The sequence below is a fragment of the Microtus oregoni genome, unplaced genomic scaffold, assembly GCF_018167655.1.
Source record: "Microtus oregoni isolate MIOR12 unplaced genomic scaffold, Mior012 000003F_ref0000135, whole genome shotgun sequence".
NCBI lineage: Eukaryota > Metazoa > Chordata > Mammalia > Rodentia > Cricetidae > Microtus > Microtus oregoni.
This window is the reverse complement of record NW_024543062.1, coordinates 8,289,359-8,306,952: the sequence shown is the minus strand read 5'-3', so window position 1 is coordinate 8,306,952 and position 17,594 is coordinate 8,289,359. Positions and strand designations below refer to the sequence as shown.

General features: G+C 47.4%; 1 protein-coding gene across 2 annotated transcripts in view; it reads left to right on the top strand.

Moving 5' to 3' along the window:
- The first annotated feature begins 10,025 nt into the window (after nucleotides 1-10,025).
- The window catches only part of LOC121446138 (NADPH--cytochrome P450 reductase), a 43,050-nt gene continuing 35,481 nt past the window's right edge, over nucleotides 10,026-17,594 (top strand). The window contains exon 1 of one of the 2 annotated variants that reach the window (XM_041648553.1): nucleotides 10,026-10,137. The gene's annotated coding sequence lies outside the window, so the exon portion shown is untranslated. The remainder of the gene's footprint in view (nucleotides 10,138-17,594) is intronic. The other variant, XM_041648552.1, reaches the window with a different exon arrangement.

Here is a 17,594-nt window from a genome sequence, read left to right as displayed (position 1 = left end):
CTCTCTCTCTCTCTGTCATTCTATAGCCCAGGCTAGCCTGGAACTCATGTAGATTAGGCTACTCTCAAGTTTGCAGCCAGCCTCCCAAATACTAGAATTGCAGGCATTAGCCACATGCTTAGATTGTAGTGTGTGTGATGTGCGTATGTGTGTGTGTAAAGGTCAGAGATCAATATTAGGTATCATTTCTCAGGAGCCTTCACCTTTTAAAAATATTTATTTTTATTTTATATGTATGAGTGTTTTGCCTATAGTTGTAGTAAATGTGGCATGAGCCTGCAGTACCCACAGATACCAGATATCCTTTGGGACTGGAGTGTAATGCTGGAAGGGGCCATGTGGATGCTGGGAACTGATTTATGACTCTTTGAAAGAGTTGTCAGTGTTTTTAGCCACTCAGCCGTCTCTCCACGTCCTCTACCCTGTTCTTTTGAAACAAGGTGTTGCTAAGCTTCCTTCCCAGAGGGAGACACGTGAGATCTACCCCTTCTCCTCAAATCCTAATAACAAGGTGAGGTATGATTTCACCAAAGTTTACTTTGGGGAGCCAACTTCTTGGTCTTTGTTACAGAGCATAGATGAAGGGATAATTTGCAGGGGTGTGGGTGGCCCTCCCTGACAAGGCTATGGAAAATCTTTGCTCAGCAGGGAAGAGAACTTCTGCAGAGACACATAGATAGACCCTTCTCCCTTATTCTTCCCAGCCTATGTACAGCAGCCCCTCCAATAGGCCACATGCAATTAAGGCACAGCTACATAACAGGTTGCTGGGAGTGGCTAGATACTCAGGTGAGGGTCTTGTGACCCCACCCTCATGAAGGGATATAAACAGTCAACAGGTCAGGTGGGAATGGTCTTTTTTTTTTTTTGCGGGGTCGGGGGGGATGATCTTTTTGTAAAGGGAGAAGCTGAATTTCTAAGATGGTGGTTGTGAAGGAACGTCACACCAAAACAACAAATAGGCCTGACGTTTGACAAGCAGCTTAGGGTTGACAAGCAGCTTAGAGTGGTTAGGCAGCAAGCTCCAGAATCCTCCTGCCTCTGCTTACCTAGAACTGGGTTACAGGTGCATGCCACCACATCATGAGGGCCAGGATCTACCTCATCCTATGCTTGTCCCATGCTTGCAATACAAACATTTTACTGACGGAGTAACTTGGAGTAACTCCCCAGCCTGGGTTTGTATTTTTTTTAATTGACTTACTTATTTTTATTTTATTTGCATTGGTGTTTTCTGCTTGTATGTCTGTGTGAGGGTATTTGATCCCCTGGAACTGGAGTTTCAGACAGTTGTAAGCTGTCATATAAATGCTGGGAATTGAACCTGGGTCCTCTGGAAGAGCAGCCAGTGCTCTTATGCACTGAGCCATCTCTCCAGCCCCCAGGTTTGAAAAGAAGAGATCTTCTGTGTAGCATTAGCTGGCTTTGAATGTACAGAGCTGTTCCTGCCTTTGAAAGCCTACCACTCTGGCTGGGCAGTGGTGGCAGGCACACATCTTTAATCTCAGCACTCGGGAGGCAGAGACAGGAGAATCTCTGTGAGTTCGAGGCCTGCCTGGTCTACAAGAGCTAGTCTACCACCCTGTCTCTTAGTTTATACTTCTTAAAAACCAACCACACCCTTTGGCATCTACAAGGGACGTTAACACAATCATGTTAATCTGGGGCCCCTCTTTCTTCTCATATGAAGACCACGCACTCTTCAGCCAAATATGCTGGTATTTTCTGAGATGTAGAAGAGGACCGTGTACCCAACCTTAGAGACGCACCATGGGTTCAGGGTATCTGAAGCTTCTATGTACCCATGACAGAAAAAGAGGCCAGGATGTGAGAGGAGCTGAGAGGTGTGTTGTCAGAAACAGGGCTCGTGAGAATCACAGCCGGAGAGGACCCCCTGGTTGAGAGCATAGAAGCTGTGCCCCGTGAGAAAGAGAATGTCTCCAAAGCGAGCATGGAACACAGAGACACTCCCTGGGGGCTGGGGCAGGAATCCTAGAGGGTAGATCCCACACTCAGGCCCTGGGGAAGGCAGGCTCTGCAGGGAGAGCAGAGCAGGGATAGCTGGGAGATGCTTTGCCAGCCCACTGTTAGTAATCAGGTCGGGTACACAGAACGTCTAGCTGGCAATCCTGAAACACCTATGTCACAGTTTCTTCTGCTGCTTTTGCTGTGATAAAGAATACTCTGATAAAAGCAACTTAAAGAGAGAAGGGGGTTGTTCTGACTCATAGTTCAAGGGCACAGTCCACTACACCCACCATCTGGAAGCAGAGATAAATGCACGCTGCTACTCAGCTCTCTTAACCCACTTAGACACCCCAGGATCCCAGCCAGGAAATGGCACTGCCCACAATGGGCAGAGGTCCTCTCACCTCAGTTAACCAGAACAAGATAATCACTCCCAGGCGTGCCCATCACCCAGCTCACTGGGGATTCTGTCAGACTGACAACATAAATCATGATGATCTAATAGTTGGTGGACCTTGAAATGTCTACTAGATGAGACACCGTCACCTGGGGACTTTAAGATACCTTCTAGTTCAGGAACTTGACACAGCTATCAGACTGGGGACCTTGAGAGCACTCACTAGGCAGAGAATCTTTGGGTGGATCCCTCCCATTCTCTGAACCTCTGGACTTCTCTGTCGAGTGTGTATTTCAGAGAGATTTGCTATGATATCTAGGACATGTTACATCTCAGCAGTACAGCACCTACCTAGAATCCTCCAGTGAGGGGCTGGGGTGTGGCTCAGTGGTAGAGCCCCTGCCTAGAATTCCCCAGTGAGGGGCTGGGGTGTGGTCCAGAGGTAGAGCCCCTGCCTAGAATCCCCCAGTGAGGGGCTGGGGTGTGGCTCAGTGGTAGAACACCCGCTTAGCCTGAATGATAGCCTGAGTTCCTCCTCCACTGCTGCAAAGGAAAGTGCTTTGCTATGGTCTGCTAGAGGACCATCTAGCTCCACTGTAGGCGCTCTAAGAACTGGAGTGAGGTAACAGATCTACTATCCTGTGGCCCCTTTTGCCATTTTCTGAGCAGTCTTTCTGACTGCCACGCCTGTACCTACAGCCTCTTCCCCCCTTTGTTTGATGGTGAGGATTCAAAAGAGACAAGAGTCAAGGCAGGTGGTAGTGGCTCACACCTTTACTCCCAGCATTCGGGAGGCAGAGGCAGATGGATCTCTGTGAGTTTGAGGCCAGCCTGGTCTACAGAGGGGGTTCTAGGAGAACAAGAGCTGTTACACAGAGAAACCCTGTCTCAAAAAACCAAAACCAAAACAAAACAAAAAACACAAGCATCCACAGAGTCTTGGGCTAAACAGTCCTTCTCTCCTAGAGACAGTGGCATGTTCTGGGATGGCATCAGTCCAGTCCTTCCACTAGGCTGACACCCAGGCCTAAGCTGTGTACCTCCAGTTACTTTGCCAAGGGGGCGGGGATCACTATGGCTTTGGATGACTTTGTTCTTTCTTGTTTTTGGCTCTTCCTGTAGTTCTTTTCCCATCCCTACCCACCCCATGTTTTAGACAAGGTCTCTGTATGTACTACCTTAGAACTCACTGTGCTGCCCAGATTGACCTTGATCGTCCTTTCTCAGCCTCCGAAAGTGACACACGGGCCACCAGGTCTGGCTTCCCTTTGGACTCTTACTACTTCATAGAGGAAAGCTATGGAGATCCAAGTGGAAGCCAGGTCTCCAATGCCTCTGCATTCTAGACCTAGTGGACCCATTGATTCACCAAATAAGATTAAGCATGTGTGATAAGAATGGCATTAGCCAATCAGGACAGGACACAGAATTGTCAACACTGGAAGGGGTCTGTCCCTGGAAAAGTTTCACAGAACCAGGTTCAAGGAAAATCCATGCCTTTCCTTTATAGCTATGTTTTCAATGCTAATGATTGAATCCAGGGCTTCACAAACAGAAAGGCTTTGCCACTGAGCCACATCTCAGCCCCTCACTGGGGGATTCTAGGCAGGAGCTCTACCACTGAGCCACACCCCTGCCCCTCACTGGGGGATTCTAGGCAGGGGCTCTACCACTGAGCCACACCCCAGCCTCTCACTGGGGGATTCTAGGCAGGGGCTCTACCACTGAGCCACACCCCAGCCCCTCACTGGGGGATTCTAGGCAGGGGCTCTACCACTGAGCCACACCCCAGCCCCTCACTGGGGGATTCTAGGCAGGGGCTGTACCAGTTGAGGTTTATTCCACTGGATCCTCTAAAGTACCAGGTAACCTCTAGGCAGAGGAGGACTGCAGAGAAAGCACACTGTGACTCTGATTTCAGGGATGGTTTGAGATATTGTTTACACAGGTACGCTGTGACAGCAATGTCCACACTGCTTGTTGACTTGACCTTTAGGTTCCAGCTATCAGACCATGAAGAAGAAAGCGTATTAGAGCACAAACCCTGTGAAACCCCAGAATGCAAACAGAGGCCCTGATAGTAGAACCTGGAGGCAGAGATGGGGACAGAGCTAGGGGCAAGGGCTATGTTGCGTAACGGTAAGAGATAGCGCGACTGCTCATGGCTCAAAAGCTAAAGGTCTAGGTTGCTGCATTAATCATCAGGATGACGAAGAGGAACTAAATTAAGTTAGATATCAAAACGACTACATTGGAAAGATGTGGAAGTGAGGGTGAACTGTGAGTTCAATAACCTTAATCATATATATATATATGAGCAAGACTTAAATATAGTTCTGGTCTACACAGTGAGCTCTAGGCCAGTCAGGGCTATATAACAAGACCCTGACTCAAACCAACCAACCAATCAAAAAAAACATAAGTCTTCGATGACATCAGAGTCAGCACCTAAAATATCAGGCATAGGGGGTGGCCCAGCAGATAAGGATGCTTGCCTGAGTTCAGTTTCTGGGAGCAACATGGTGGAAGTTGAGAGCCGACTCCTGCGAGTTGTCTTCTGACCGCCACACGCGTGCTGTAGCACATGGACACCAATGCCCACACCCCCCCACACACACTAAAATAGGTAAAAATAGTAAACATGCACACACACAAAACCTGACAACAAAACTCGGGGATAGAGCCGGCCCTGGTGACAAAGGCCCGTCATTCTAGCTACTCAGGGGACAGAGGGAGGAGGAGCAAAGATCTAAAGGTCTGTCTGGGTTACAGTGAGTTCAAACCTAGCATGAGTAACTTGGTGAGACCCTGCCCCAGAAGAAAACATTTTCAAAAAGAGAGCTGGGGCTATAGCTTGGTGTCAGGCTGTGCACCGGCCTAGCAGGTGGAAGGTTCTAGTTCAATCCCCAGTCCCACAAAACAAAAATGGAGCTTAGGACAAAAGCAGTCACAAAAATACCAATTTAAAGTGTCTCTGTAGGAGTCATCAAGCCCCGCAACAAACAAACAAGCAAGCCAACAAATAAACAAACAAACAAAACACTAATTGGTTAGCTTGGAATAAGAACCAAAAGAAAGGAGAAAATGGGGTGAGTCTTGATCTCCTCTGGGCAGCCAGGATAAGCAAGTGGTGGGGGGTTGGCAGACGGCTAGTGTCTGTAACCAGCCCTTAGGCGTATCTTTTCTTAAAATTGAGAAATATGAACTGTGATTTAATTTAAAAACTATGCTATTTCTTTGTGTGGGGAGACACACACCAGGATACGTACTCCATGGTGTATGCCGTGGAAGTCAGAAAGCAATCTGTAGGCATCATTGTTCCCGCTACCTGTGGGTTCTCGGGTATCGAACTCACGTCAATAGACTTGGCTGCAGGTGCCTTTACTGGCTGACTTCCCACCCCCATTAAAGAAGGGCAATTATGGCAGAATGTACCAATTGTGTGTATCATCAATAAGCTCTCGTCCCTGTCTTTTTGTTTTTTTTAAATAACTAGACGCTCCTTACTTACAGATTTAGCAATAATAAAACACAGACCTGTTTCTGAAGACCTTCACTAACCATGTATCATTAAACGTCCGCATTTGGTTATAGCCCAGCAGAAGCACAACCTCTCAGCCAAATTCTATTTATTTATTTATTTATTTGATTTTGATTTTGATTTTTTTGAGACAGGGTTTCACTGTAGTTTTAGAACCTGTCCAGGAACTAGCTCTTGTAGACCAGGCTGGCCTTGAACTCACAGAGTTCTGCCTCCCGAGTGCTGGGATTAAAGGTGTGCGCCACCACTGCCCACCTCTTTGCCAAATTCTAGTTTACTTCACTTCTCTGTGCGATGCTGGGAAACTTCATGTAGTTAGAGGAGTTTGTGCTGAGCTCTGTCTTTTGCCTACTTGCGTTAATTAATCCTGCTTATTTAATTAATTAGCAGGGGCTCTTTATTCTGGACATACTCTTTGCTTGTAGTTGCAAATATTTTCTTCTAATTAGTTGTCTTTGGAAAAACGTGCTTGCTGATTTTTGACACACATCAAGTATTTATCTGTTTGTTTCCCTTACATTTGTCTCATTTGTTTGGTGTATAGATGGGTGTATGGTGCGGTGGCCAGCGTGTGGAGGTCAGAGAACAACTTTTGGCAGTTGGTTCTCTCCTTCCACCGAGAGTCCTGGGGATCGAACTCAGGTTGTCAGGCTTAGCAACATGTTCCTCTATCTGCTGAGCCATCTCACCAGCCATATTTAGTTATAGGTAAGAGCTCACTATGTAGTCTAGGCTGGCCCCAAAATATCATACCCAGCTTCTTCCTTTCCTCCTTCCTTCCTTCCTTCCTTCCTTCTTTCCTTCCTTCCTTCCTTCTTTCCTTCTTTCCTTCCTCTCTTTCTTTCTCCCTCCCTCTTCCATCTCTCTCTTTCTTTCCTCCTTTCTCCCTCCCTCTTCCACCTTGCTTCTTCCTTCCTTCCTTTTTTCCTTCCTTTTTTCCTTCCTTCCTTCCTTCCTTCCTTTCTTCAAGTTCTGATAGCCCAGAGCGGCCTTCACCTCCTCATGTAGCTCCGGATGTTCTGGAACTCCTAATCCTCCTGTGTCTAACTCCCAAGCACGGAGATTACAGGTTTTCACCATCACACTCAATTCATGGTATTTCTTTTCTCTTCTTCCTTTTTCTTTTTCCGAGACAAGGTCTTGTTATATAACCTTGACTAGTTTAGAACTCGCTGTAGAGACTAGGCTGGACAGATAATCCTTCTGCCTCTGTCTCAGTAGTGCTGAGATTATCGCTATTCATCACCAAGTCTAACTTTTATGACATCCCTAAAAATATTTGGCCAAGTGGTAGTGGTGCACACCTTTAAAAAGATTATTTTATCCATATAGAATCTGAGCGTGTATTAGTGTGAGGTTCCCCCCTCCCCCCCGCCGCCACCTATTTATTGACTGTGCATTTTCAGAAGGCAAGGGCAGTGACCAGGACATTGGCTGAGGAGCACAGGAGAAACTCACATACAGTCAGGAAGCGTCTGGAGTTACCCAGGTGAAATGTGAACCCAGGAGCACTGGCGTCAGGTGAAAAGTAGTCACCCGTGTGACTCAGTGATAGATCACTTGCCTAGAATTCCCCAGTGAGTTGCCCGGGGCAGGGCTTGGAGAGACAGTCCTTGCCTAGCATTCAGAGGCCCTGGGTTCACTGGCCAGCAGTGAAGGAGGGAGGGAGGGAGGGAGGGAGGGAGGGAGGGAGGAAGACAAACTAGCCACAAAAAAGTCCCTCACCCCAATCAGATCTGTATTTCTGCTCTAAAGGCAGAAGCAGGAAGTAGGATTTCAAGGCTTAGCAGAGCATCCGGGAGGCATTCGAGTGGTGTTGAAAGGATGACACAAATATCGGGTATGGCTTTCTGCTGCAGCAATCGCATGGGTTGCTGTAAGAGTCCCCTGTTGCTCATTCCCTAGTTGGACTGGGCCAGCCCTACCCTGAGGTCTGTAGTTCACCAAACCTGTTGCTGGGGTAGATTCATTTTCTGTGTCAAACTGGTTCCTTCCTAGCCATAGGAATCGCAACCTCGGGTGCCATCGTAATCTCTTTTTGTAGGATTTTATATTACACTATTTTATTCATGGTTGCCTGTTTTAAGAAGTTTTGAAGCCAGCTGGTGGTGGCGCACGCCTTTAATCCCAGCACTGGGGGACAGAGACAGGTGGATCTCTGAGTTGGAGGTCAGCCTGGTCTACAGAGTGAGTTCCAGGACAGCCAGTACTACACAGAGAAACCCTGTCTTGAAAAACCAAAAAAAAAAAAAAAAAAAAAAACCAAAATTTTTAAAATTACATTTTCTGTGTGTGTGTGTGTGTGTGTGTGTGTAAGTTAGAGGATAAATTCCTGGAGTCATTTCTCTCCATCCTTATGGATCTTCAGGATCCAACTCAAGCTGTCAGTCAGGCTTGGCAGCAAGCACCTTTCCTTGCTCAGACATCTCACAGGCCCATCCTTGTCTTAAATGGGGAAAGGGCCAGATGTGGCGAGCATGCCTGAAAGGAGCTCAAGGCCAGTCTTGGCTGTATGGCCTGTTGGAGTCCATCCTGAGCTACATAAGGCTCTGGCTTGAAAAACAATAATGTGGGGGAGAGGGGGGTGGCGGCGTACGTTCTAAATCCCAGCACTGGGGAGGCAGAGGCAGGGGATCTCTGAGTTTGAGGCCAGACTGTCTACAGAGCGAGTTCCAGTACAGCCAGAAAGAAAGGAAAAAAGAAAAACAATAATAAAGCTTATATATATATATATATATATATATATATATATATTATTACACATTTAATGAAGATGGAGAGAGGTCTCTGAAAGAAGTTGCTCACTGGTCCAAGAGGAATTTGTAGTAAAGCCTATCTTCTTCTAATTACTGTTACTATTATTTGGAGATAGTCTCACTATATAGCCTTGATTGGCCTAGAGTTCTCTATGCAGGGCAGGCTGGTCTTGAATACACAGAGATCCTCCTGCCTCTGCCTCCGCAGTGCTGGGTCACAGCAGAACATTAAAAATTTTTTATTGCATTTACTTTTTATTAGTGCGTGTGCAAGTGGCATACATGTGTCAGAGGGCAATCAGAGGGAGGCAGTTCTCTCCTTCCGCTGTTCCTCCCGAGCACAGACTGAGTCATCTTGAACAACAAGCACCTTTTACCTAGAGAGCCATCTTGGGTAACCTTTGCTAATAATAGTAACAGTCGTAAAGATAGTCTTTGCTGTCCAGCGCACTCACTCTTGCCCTTAGGAACAAAGATTGTTCAGTCACCCAATTCTCATGTTCCTGTTACCCCAAACCTGTAGGGGGCAGAGGTGGGATTCTTAATTTCAATACAGCTGAATTTTCTGGTTTTTCTTTTTTGTTTGTTTGTTTCTTTGTTTTTGTTTTTTGAGACCGTTACGAGTAGCTCAGGCTGGCCATAAACTCATTATGTAGCTAAGGGTGATTCTCCTGTTGCAGTCTTCTGAGTGCTGGGACTTGTTCCGCTTTGCTCCGTTTATGCAGTGCTGGGATGGAATTCAAGGCTTCCTGCACGCTAGGTGAGAGCTGCACCAGCTGAGCTACATCTGCTGTGCCTCTTTTTTATTTTGGAGGCAGGTCTCACTTGGTAGCCTATGCTCTCCTGGTCCTCGATCTGTAACAGCGTAGGCTGGTCTCCGACTCGCAATCCTCCAGCCTCAGCCTCCTGAGCGCTGGGATGACAAGCACGGCTGCTGGCATCCAGATTTCCAAACCTTGTTGCCTTCACCTCTTCCCTAGCCACTTTCCTCCCTCCTGCCGGCTAACTTTCAAATCCCAGTCGGGAACCCCTGGGCCAACGGTGCCGGAATCAGCCTCCATTCTAAGCCCAGGACTGGGAGGGCTCTCTTCGAGAGGGGCGTGCCGTAACCTAGGCACCCGTGCATGGCCTGGGGGCGGGGCTTCTCTGAGGAGCGAAGTGGGGCGTGGCCTAGGAACGGAGAGCTCGACCTAGGGGCGGGGCTTTCCGAGCAGAGTTTAGGGGCGTGACCCACTAGGACCGTACCAAGAAGCGCAGATTTGGCAGGGGAGCAAAGGAAAGAAGGCCGTCCTCTAGAGCGCGCGCGTGCGGGTCTTGTGGGCGGAGTCTCGGCTGTGCCGGCCACGCCCCACCCCCTCAGCCTTCGGGAATGGTGGTAGCGCCCCAGTGGTGCGGGCTTGCGTCCGGCCCCAGTGCCTCAGAGATCTACCCGGCCGCGCGCGGTGTGTGAGCGGGTCGGTACCGAGGGGCGCTGGGTGAGTGAGGGTTGGGAGACTTCGGGGGGGGAGGCTCCGCGATTCCGGGTCACCTCCTGTCGTTACGACTACCCGGCTGGTGACTCCGGAGAGGGTTTTTAGGCCGGATCTCCGCGCGTCTCTCCCCGTGCGGAAGGCGAGACTTCCCACCTCGGCCCTTCTCTTGGGGTGGTGCTTCCTACCACGACCTAACCTGTCGCGGGGAGTATTGAGGCTCGTCGTTTCCAGACGCCTCCCTATAGCGGCTTTTACCTGAGGGTCGGATCTTTGCATCTGCGGGTGGGGATCCGGTCCTCTCGACTCCTCTCTCAGGCAAAGCAACATTCCCTCTCCAAGCCTCAGTTTCCCCACCTGCGCGACGGGACTTTGGGGGCAGCAGATTATAAAACCCACTCACATTAGAATGAGCTCTATGAGGAGAATAGGATCCGGCAGCAATCAGGTAGCCTGGAGTCGTCCAGCTTGCATCCCTGGGGCAGTCACCCTCTCGGGACAGTGTCTGCGACACACCTTTGTCAGGCTCTCTTGAAGCAGCAGTGACACCCGGAGCTCTTGGGAGCAACTGGGTGAGAAGTCGAGATCTGCGGGACGGCAGGAGCGAGGCATCTTTCCGGTACTTGACCTGGACTGTCCCGCCCCCCCCCCCCCCCCTAATTTTCTTTTCCCAAGACGATTCAGCATTGTGTAAGCCAGTGAGTACCCAGGATTGAGGATTTCAGGGACACTTCAGTGAAAGCGGCTGTGTGTTTGAAATGGAACCATAGAACTTCAGAGGCTAGCTCGGAGCCTAGCCATGCAGGAGAATAATGGAAGCACAAAGGGAAGCTTAACTGGTGGGGACGGCCCTGGGTTTGAGTCTTGCCACTTTGGCAGGATACATACATCACTCTTTTGAGCTTCAGTTTTGGCTTTAGTTGTCCTACTGCTCTCCCCTAGGGTTGACTTGTTTTTGCTGTTTTGTGACCAGGTTTCATTATGCAGCCTAGGCTGGCCTGTGCCTGCCCTTGAACTGATTGATTCTCCTGTCAGCCTCCTGAAGACAAAAATTCTAGGTGTGTGTCACCTGGCCTGATCAGGGTTGTGACATTTTCAATATTCAGGAGATTGAAGCAGGAGAATGTTTGAATTCAAGGTCAGCACATCGAGACCCGGGCTCAGGAAAACTCTCTGAGAAGAAGAAAGAGCCTGGCCACTGGTATTGAGAACTGGGCTGCTCTTTGTAAACCAAGTGGTTATCTAGCCATGGAGATTTGTTCTTACTATACAGGGCAGTAACTCCTGGAGCTGTTTGTAGCTTTGGTTCATTAACCGCACACAAATTCTACTCTCATAGATTCCCCCTTGAATGGTAATCTCTGAATTGACTGCTCAGAGAACCCAGATAGTAAAGTCAGGAAACCCAGAATGGTCCACCTTCACGACAGTTAAAGTAGTCGCTTTATAGAGTTTTCACAGCCAGGTAGAGTTTTAATCCCCCAACTCAGGAGGCAGAGGCACTCTGTAAGTTCAAGGCCAGGACAACCAGGGCTACACAGAGAGACCCTGTCTGAGTTTTCACTTTCTTTGGAGAGTGAGTGGATCTTAAGTTTTATACCCTCTGATATGGGAGTTGCTCAGTCATTATCAAAAAGTGGCCAGAAAACAGGCCTGCACTGGAGAGAATGGGATATTATAGTATTACCCTCACATCTGGCACTTGAGAAAATAAGAGGCAGGATCTAGGCTGGAAGATTCCAGAGTTGGACTTTGGTACCTGGAAATCACTCTGGGTTGAGGTTTTCTTAACTCCTTGAAAGTCAGGATCCACATCCATTGAGTAAGTCTCTATGTACTTAGCAGATAGATTGTTTGGTAAGAACTGCCTGCCAAGAACAAAACATTTATTTACTAATCCCTAAGTCATTTCAACATTGCAATTTTGAACCTTAGTTGTTTTGAGACAGGGTCTCGGGTCACCCAGACTGACCTTGAATCCCTGATCCTCCTACCTCTGTCTCCTGTGTGCTGGGATTATAGATGTGCACCACCACTCCTGGCTCTAGTGTCTACTTCTTAGGGATTTCCCCCCTTTGTGAAACCTTACACAACTGTCACACTGTCTTTGTAAGAGACTCCAGCAGCATCCTTGGCAGGTGTGTAATCACTTCACACCCCAAGCCAGGCCTCTGGGCCTCCGCTGAGTGAGCCATAACTTTCCTTAGTGTATCTTTTCTTTATCAGCTTTTCATACAGGTATGAATCTGTTGTGTATTGGGCATATTCCTTCACACACACACCCAGACATTTTTACTTTTGCTTTGCCCATTTGCCCTGTGCTCGACCAGCACTCTGCCAACCCACTCCAGACTTGAGGGCATGGTAAGATCTTGTTTCAAAAAAGAAAAGAATAGAACCAATAGCACAAAGCAGGACTGAGTTCATACCCTCTTGTGTGTCTTATAGCACATTATAGTAAAAGAAATAAGTAGTGTCTATAAACAGGAAATACCACTTCATGGGGTTTTCTTTCTTTTTCTTTCTTTCTTTTTTTGGTCCCCCTCTATTGTTTGTTTTGTGACAAAGTCTTGTCGCAAAACTTTGACTGGCCCAGAACTACTTGTATAATCCAGGCTGACTTCAAATTTGTAGCAATCCTCCTGCCTCATCCTCCCAAATGTTGGGTTTACAGGTGATGTATCAGCTCCCTGGTGCCAAATCCTCGTTTTTATTATTATTTATTTCACATGGGCTGCAGCGCAGAGCTCATCTTTCCATACAATTCTGCTGTTTGGCATTGGGCAGAAATCCGGACTCGCTGCACTTGGTGCAGTACTGGGCCAAAGGTAGTTTATCTGCTGGGATAAGCCACAGGTACACACCAAGCTTTGATTTCTACATCAGTAAAGCTGGGGAAAGAATCTCTGTTCCATCAGTCTCCCGGATTAGCTTAGAAGCTTGCTTAATTTTTATTTTAATTAATTAGTTTAATTTTTGTCATTTGTTTTTCTCATGCAGTGGATGGTCTTGAATTCCTGGTCCTTCTGCCTCCATCTCCCACAGGTTAGGGTTGTTTTTTTTTTTATAATAAGTCCTTGTCTCTAAGTAGCAATCCTCCTGCCTCAGTCTTAAGAGTGATGGGTTTCCAGGTATGCCCCACCATGCCCAGGCAGAAGGTAGCTGTTGATTCTTGCTGTTCTTGGTAGGCTTAGGTCCCCATGGAATGACACTTCAAAGGCCCTTAGGGTGTGTCTTTGGTTCAGCTCCTTGAGAACCTTGCTGGGGACAGAAGCAAACAGAAAACTGAATACGTATGGCAGAATAAATCAGATTTATCCCTGAGGTGACAGATGAGAGGTGCTTTGTAGTGTTGAGCGCTCAGTGGCCACATGGAACAGAACAGAGCAATGAAGCATGCAAGAGGAGCGGCCTTGGGAGGCCGGGAACTGTGCCAGGCTCTAGGCAGCTAGTACCACTGAGTCTTTCCGTGTCAGTTTCTCATTGACCTGAAGCTAGCTGATATGGCTGGGATGGCTGGCCTGCACATCCCAGGGATCCACCTGTCTCTGCCTTCTCAGCACCAGGGTTTACAAGTGCATGTTAGCACGCTGGCTGGTTTTGTTTGTTTGTTTGTTTAAGCTAAGTTTTAGAAATTGAAACACTTTACCAACTGAACCATTTCCCCAGTCCTTGTTTCTTGGGCTATCAGAGAACAGCATGGAGGACCCAGAGATCAAACTCAGGTCATCTGTTGTGGTGGCATGCCTTTACCCTCTGAGCCTCCTAACTTCCCTCTTCGAGTTACAGAGTCTTCTGCTGTAGCCCAGGCTGGCCTGGGATTCACTGCGTAGCCCAGGCTGGCCTGGGATTCACTGCGTAGCCCAGGCTGGCTTTGAACACAATCCTCTTACTTTAGCCTATCAAACATTAGGAAGCCAGAAGAGGGCATCGGATCTCCTGGAACTAGAATTCAGAAAGTTGTGGGCTACCTGGCATGGGTGCTGGGAACCAAGCACAAGTGCCTTTAATTGTTGAGCTATCTCTCTAGCCTCCTCACCCCCGCTTTTAAAATTGAAATTTCATTCATTCTCTGACCATGAAAACATAAACATTTCACTTTTAATAGATAATCTGATGTTTTATTTTCTGTTTTATTATCAGGTGACATAACTGCCTTGCTCACTGAGCCATCTTCCTTGCCCACTTATTTCAAGCTTTTGTTTTGTTTTTCAGGACAGGGTTTCTCCGTGTGTAGCCCTGGCTATCCCTGAACTTTCTTTGTAGACCAGGCTGGCCTTGAACTCACAGAGATCCACCCTCCTCTGCCTCCACTTCCCAGCTCTTATTTCAGTTTTAAGGTATGTCTTAGATGGAGGCCAATCTCAGAATTATCTTTTGATTGGCATAATGGGGTCTGGGATCTTCTGGTCTCCTTTGTATACTAAGAGAACTCTACCTGTGATTTCCAGAAACTCAGCAGCTTCTGACTGGGGATGTGGCTCAGTAGGTACAGCGCTCTCACCTAGCATGCATGAAACCCTGGGTTCCATCCCCAGCACTGCATGTCATAGGACCCTGTCTCACAAAAGGAGAGAAGGAAGGATAAAAGGAAGGCATTTGAAGGGTGAAGGATGATTAGAGAGCACTCCAGGCTATGCTTCCTTGGCAGTGATCTGTTCTGAGAGTGGACAGGAGATAGCCTGTGGTAGGCAATAATCATGGTGAGTTTGGCTTTGGTCTGCCTGATTGTATAACAGGGAGAATAATAGACAAGGTGTGTTTGCTAAGGCGGAACTTACGTCATTTTACTTGCTAGTGGAGTTACAGATGGTATTGAGTCATTTGACTTTATGTCCCCTGGTCATAGCTTCAGTGTCTGTGGCCCTTCCCAGCCTGACCTCTTCCCAGAGTTCAGTCTCCACATCATCTCTTCCTGAGGTGGTTCGTGTTCATAACATCATGAACTTGTAAGACTTTGATCTTCACAGTGTGTGTGTATTGCATGCTGGGTCTGTTGTATAAAGGTTCACAAGACTGGGTAGATACACACAAACTCTCGGTAACCTTCCCAGCACACACATGCAGTGATTGAGGGTCACCCGGGGTCAGTTTTCAAAACAGCAAACAGAGATGAAGGCCCTCAGATACACAGATTGTGTCAGCCAATTGTGCCAGGCACCTCTGAGGTGGGGCTGAGGCAGGTACACATTCCAAACATCACAGAGTTTCCTGACCTGCGTTTGTGGTCTGGTAAAGAAGGTTATGTGCTGGCTTTGCTTACGGGTTCAGTGCCTTTCTGATTGTTTATGAAACCACAGTATCACCTGGACAGGTCCCTTATATAATGTAATTTGAGAACCGAGAGTATAGCTTAATGGAGGAGAGTGTGTCTGTCATGGGTTTGCTCACTGGTATTTCATTCGTGTGTGTGTGTGTGTGTGTGTGTGTGTGTGTGTGTGTGTGTACATTTGCCATGGTATGTGTGCGGAAGACAAAGGGACAACATTGTGAAGTTGATTCTTAATTATGTCGATCCTGGGGATTGAACTCAGCTCTTCAGATTTGGCAACAAGCACCTTTTCTCACTGATTCATCTCAGTGGCCCCTAAAACAGTATTCTTGGGGGGACTGGTGCTGTCCCTCAGCACTGGAACACTTGCCTGCTGTGTTGGAAGGTCCTGGGGTTCCATCCCCAGTACCATAACGCTAAATCCAGTTCTTGCAATATGATCTGGAGTTCTCACAGTACTTCAGCAGCCATAAGCTGCCACCAACATGGTCTCTGTTCCTGACAGTGGCCCAGCCATCTTTCTGTTCCTGGCCCCCAGAGTTCTCAAGGACAAATGCTACCTTCCCCTTTCCCTTTTATTCCGGGTCTGCAGCTGCCACTACATCTTGTCTGGTTTGGGTCTTCAAATCTTTTCTGTGATTGCATGGTCTTACAGTAGCTGTTGTGTTGGTCCTCAAATTGACCTCTTTTTTTTAAAAGTATTTTTATTTGTTATTATTAGAGTGGATACATGTGTGTGTTAACGATGCACGTGTGTGAGTGTGTGCCACAGCATAGGACAGCTTTGGAGAAGCAGGTCTCTCCTTCCATCTTTACATGGATCCCAGGGATCAAACTCAGACTGCCAGACTTACAAGCAGGTGTCTTTACTCACTGAGTCATCCTTATTCCCACTCTGCTTTCTTTGAGACAGGATTTTGCCATGTTCCAGGCTGGCCTGGAATTCATAATTCTCTGCTTCTCCCCACCCACTTCCCAAGATCTGTCCATGGTACTATTGCTAGATTGATCCCCCCCCCCCAATAGTTTTAAAGATGTATTTTTATGCGTTTTGCCTGCATGTAGGTATGTGTACCACAATGTGTACCTGGTTCTGGTAGAGCAAGAAGAGGGTGTTAGATCCTTTGGAACTGGAGTTATAGGCAGTTGTCAGCCACCACATGGGTGCTGAGATGTGAACCTGGGTCCTCGGCGAGAATGGTACACGCTCTGATTGATCTTGAAGACTGTTTTTGTTGTTGTTGTTGTTTCTTTGTTATTTATTTATTGAGATAGGGTCTCACGTAGCCCAGGCTAGTCTTAAACTTGCTCTGTAGCCAAGACTGCCTTTGAACTGCTGATCCTTCTGCCTTTACCTCTCGGGTACTGGGATTACAGGCACTTCCTGCCTTGCCTCACTCGGATGCTGCTCTTTCCTAGCCCTGTCCACTTTGCTTAAGAATTTTTGTGCATCCAGAGGCAGAGGTGGGTGGACCTCCGTGAGTTTGAAGCCAGTCTGGTCTATAGAGTGAGTTCCAGGACTTCCAGAGCTGTTACACAGAGAAACCCTGTCTCCAAAAACAAAAACAAAGATTTTTGTGTATGTGTTTTCAGGAAGGTACTGGAGGCATGAAATCGAGGACTCATGTGTGCCAGTACATTCTCTACCTTTAATCCATACCCACAGCCTTGCTCAAGAGTTTAAACCACTCTCCTTATCTGCTGAGTACATGTTTTTTTTTTCTGTGTTTACCTTTTATTAAGTAGCCAGTACCAAAGGAGTCTAGCCCTACATGTAGCTTATTTCTGTAATCCTAGCCCTTGACTGAGGTAGGAGGTTAGACAGAGAGTGTCTCATAGTGTGAAATGAAAACTTTGTACCCCAGTGGCAATATAGTTGGAATGGTAGGTGAGTTCAGTGAGAGCAGAGAACTTGCAGTTATCTCTGTGAGGATAAACCAGTGCCTGGAGCAGCACCAGACAGGATGATAAGCACTCAGATGATGGTATAGAGGAGTGTAATGAATGGATATGATCATTCTCCCAAGAATATTGCACATCTTTGTCCTGTGTGTTGACTGAGCCCAGATGTCCAATTAAGATTGTTATTCTAAGGTATAGTAGCTATGAAATTTTATTTTTATTATTTTATTTATTTAGAGGCAGGGCTTTGCTGGGTAGCCCTGGCTGTCCTGGAACTCTCGCTGTAGAC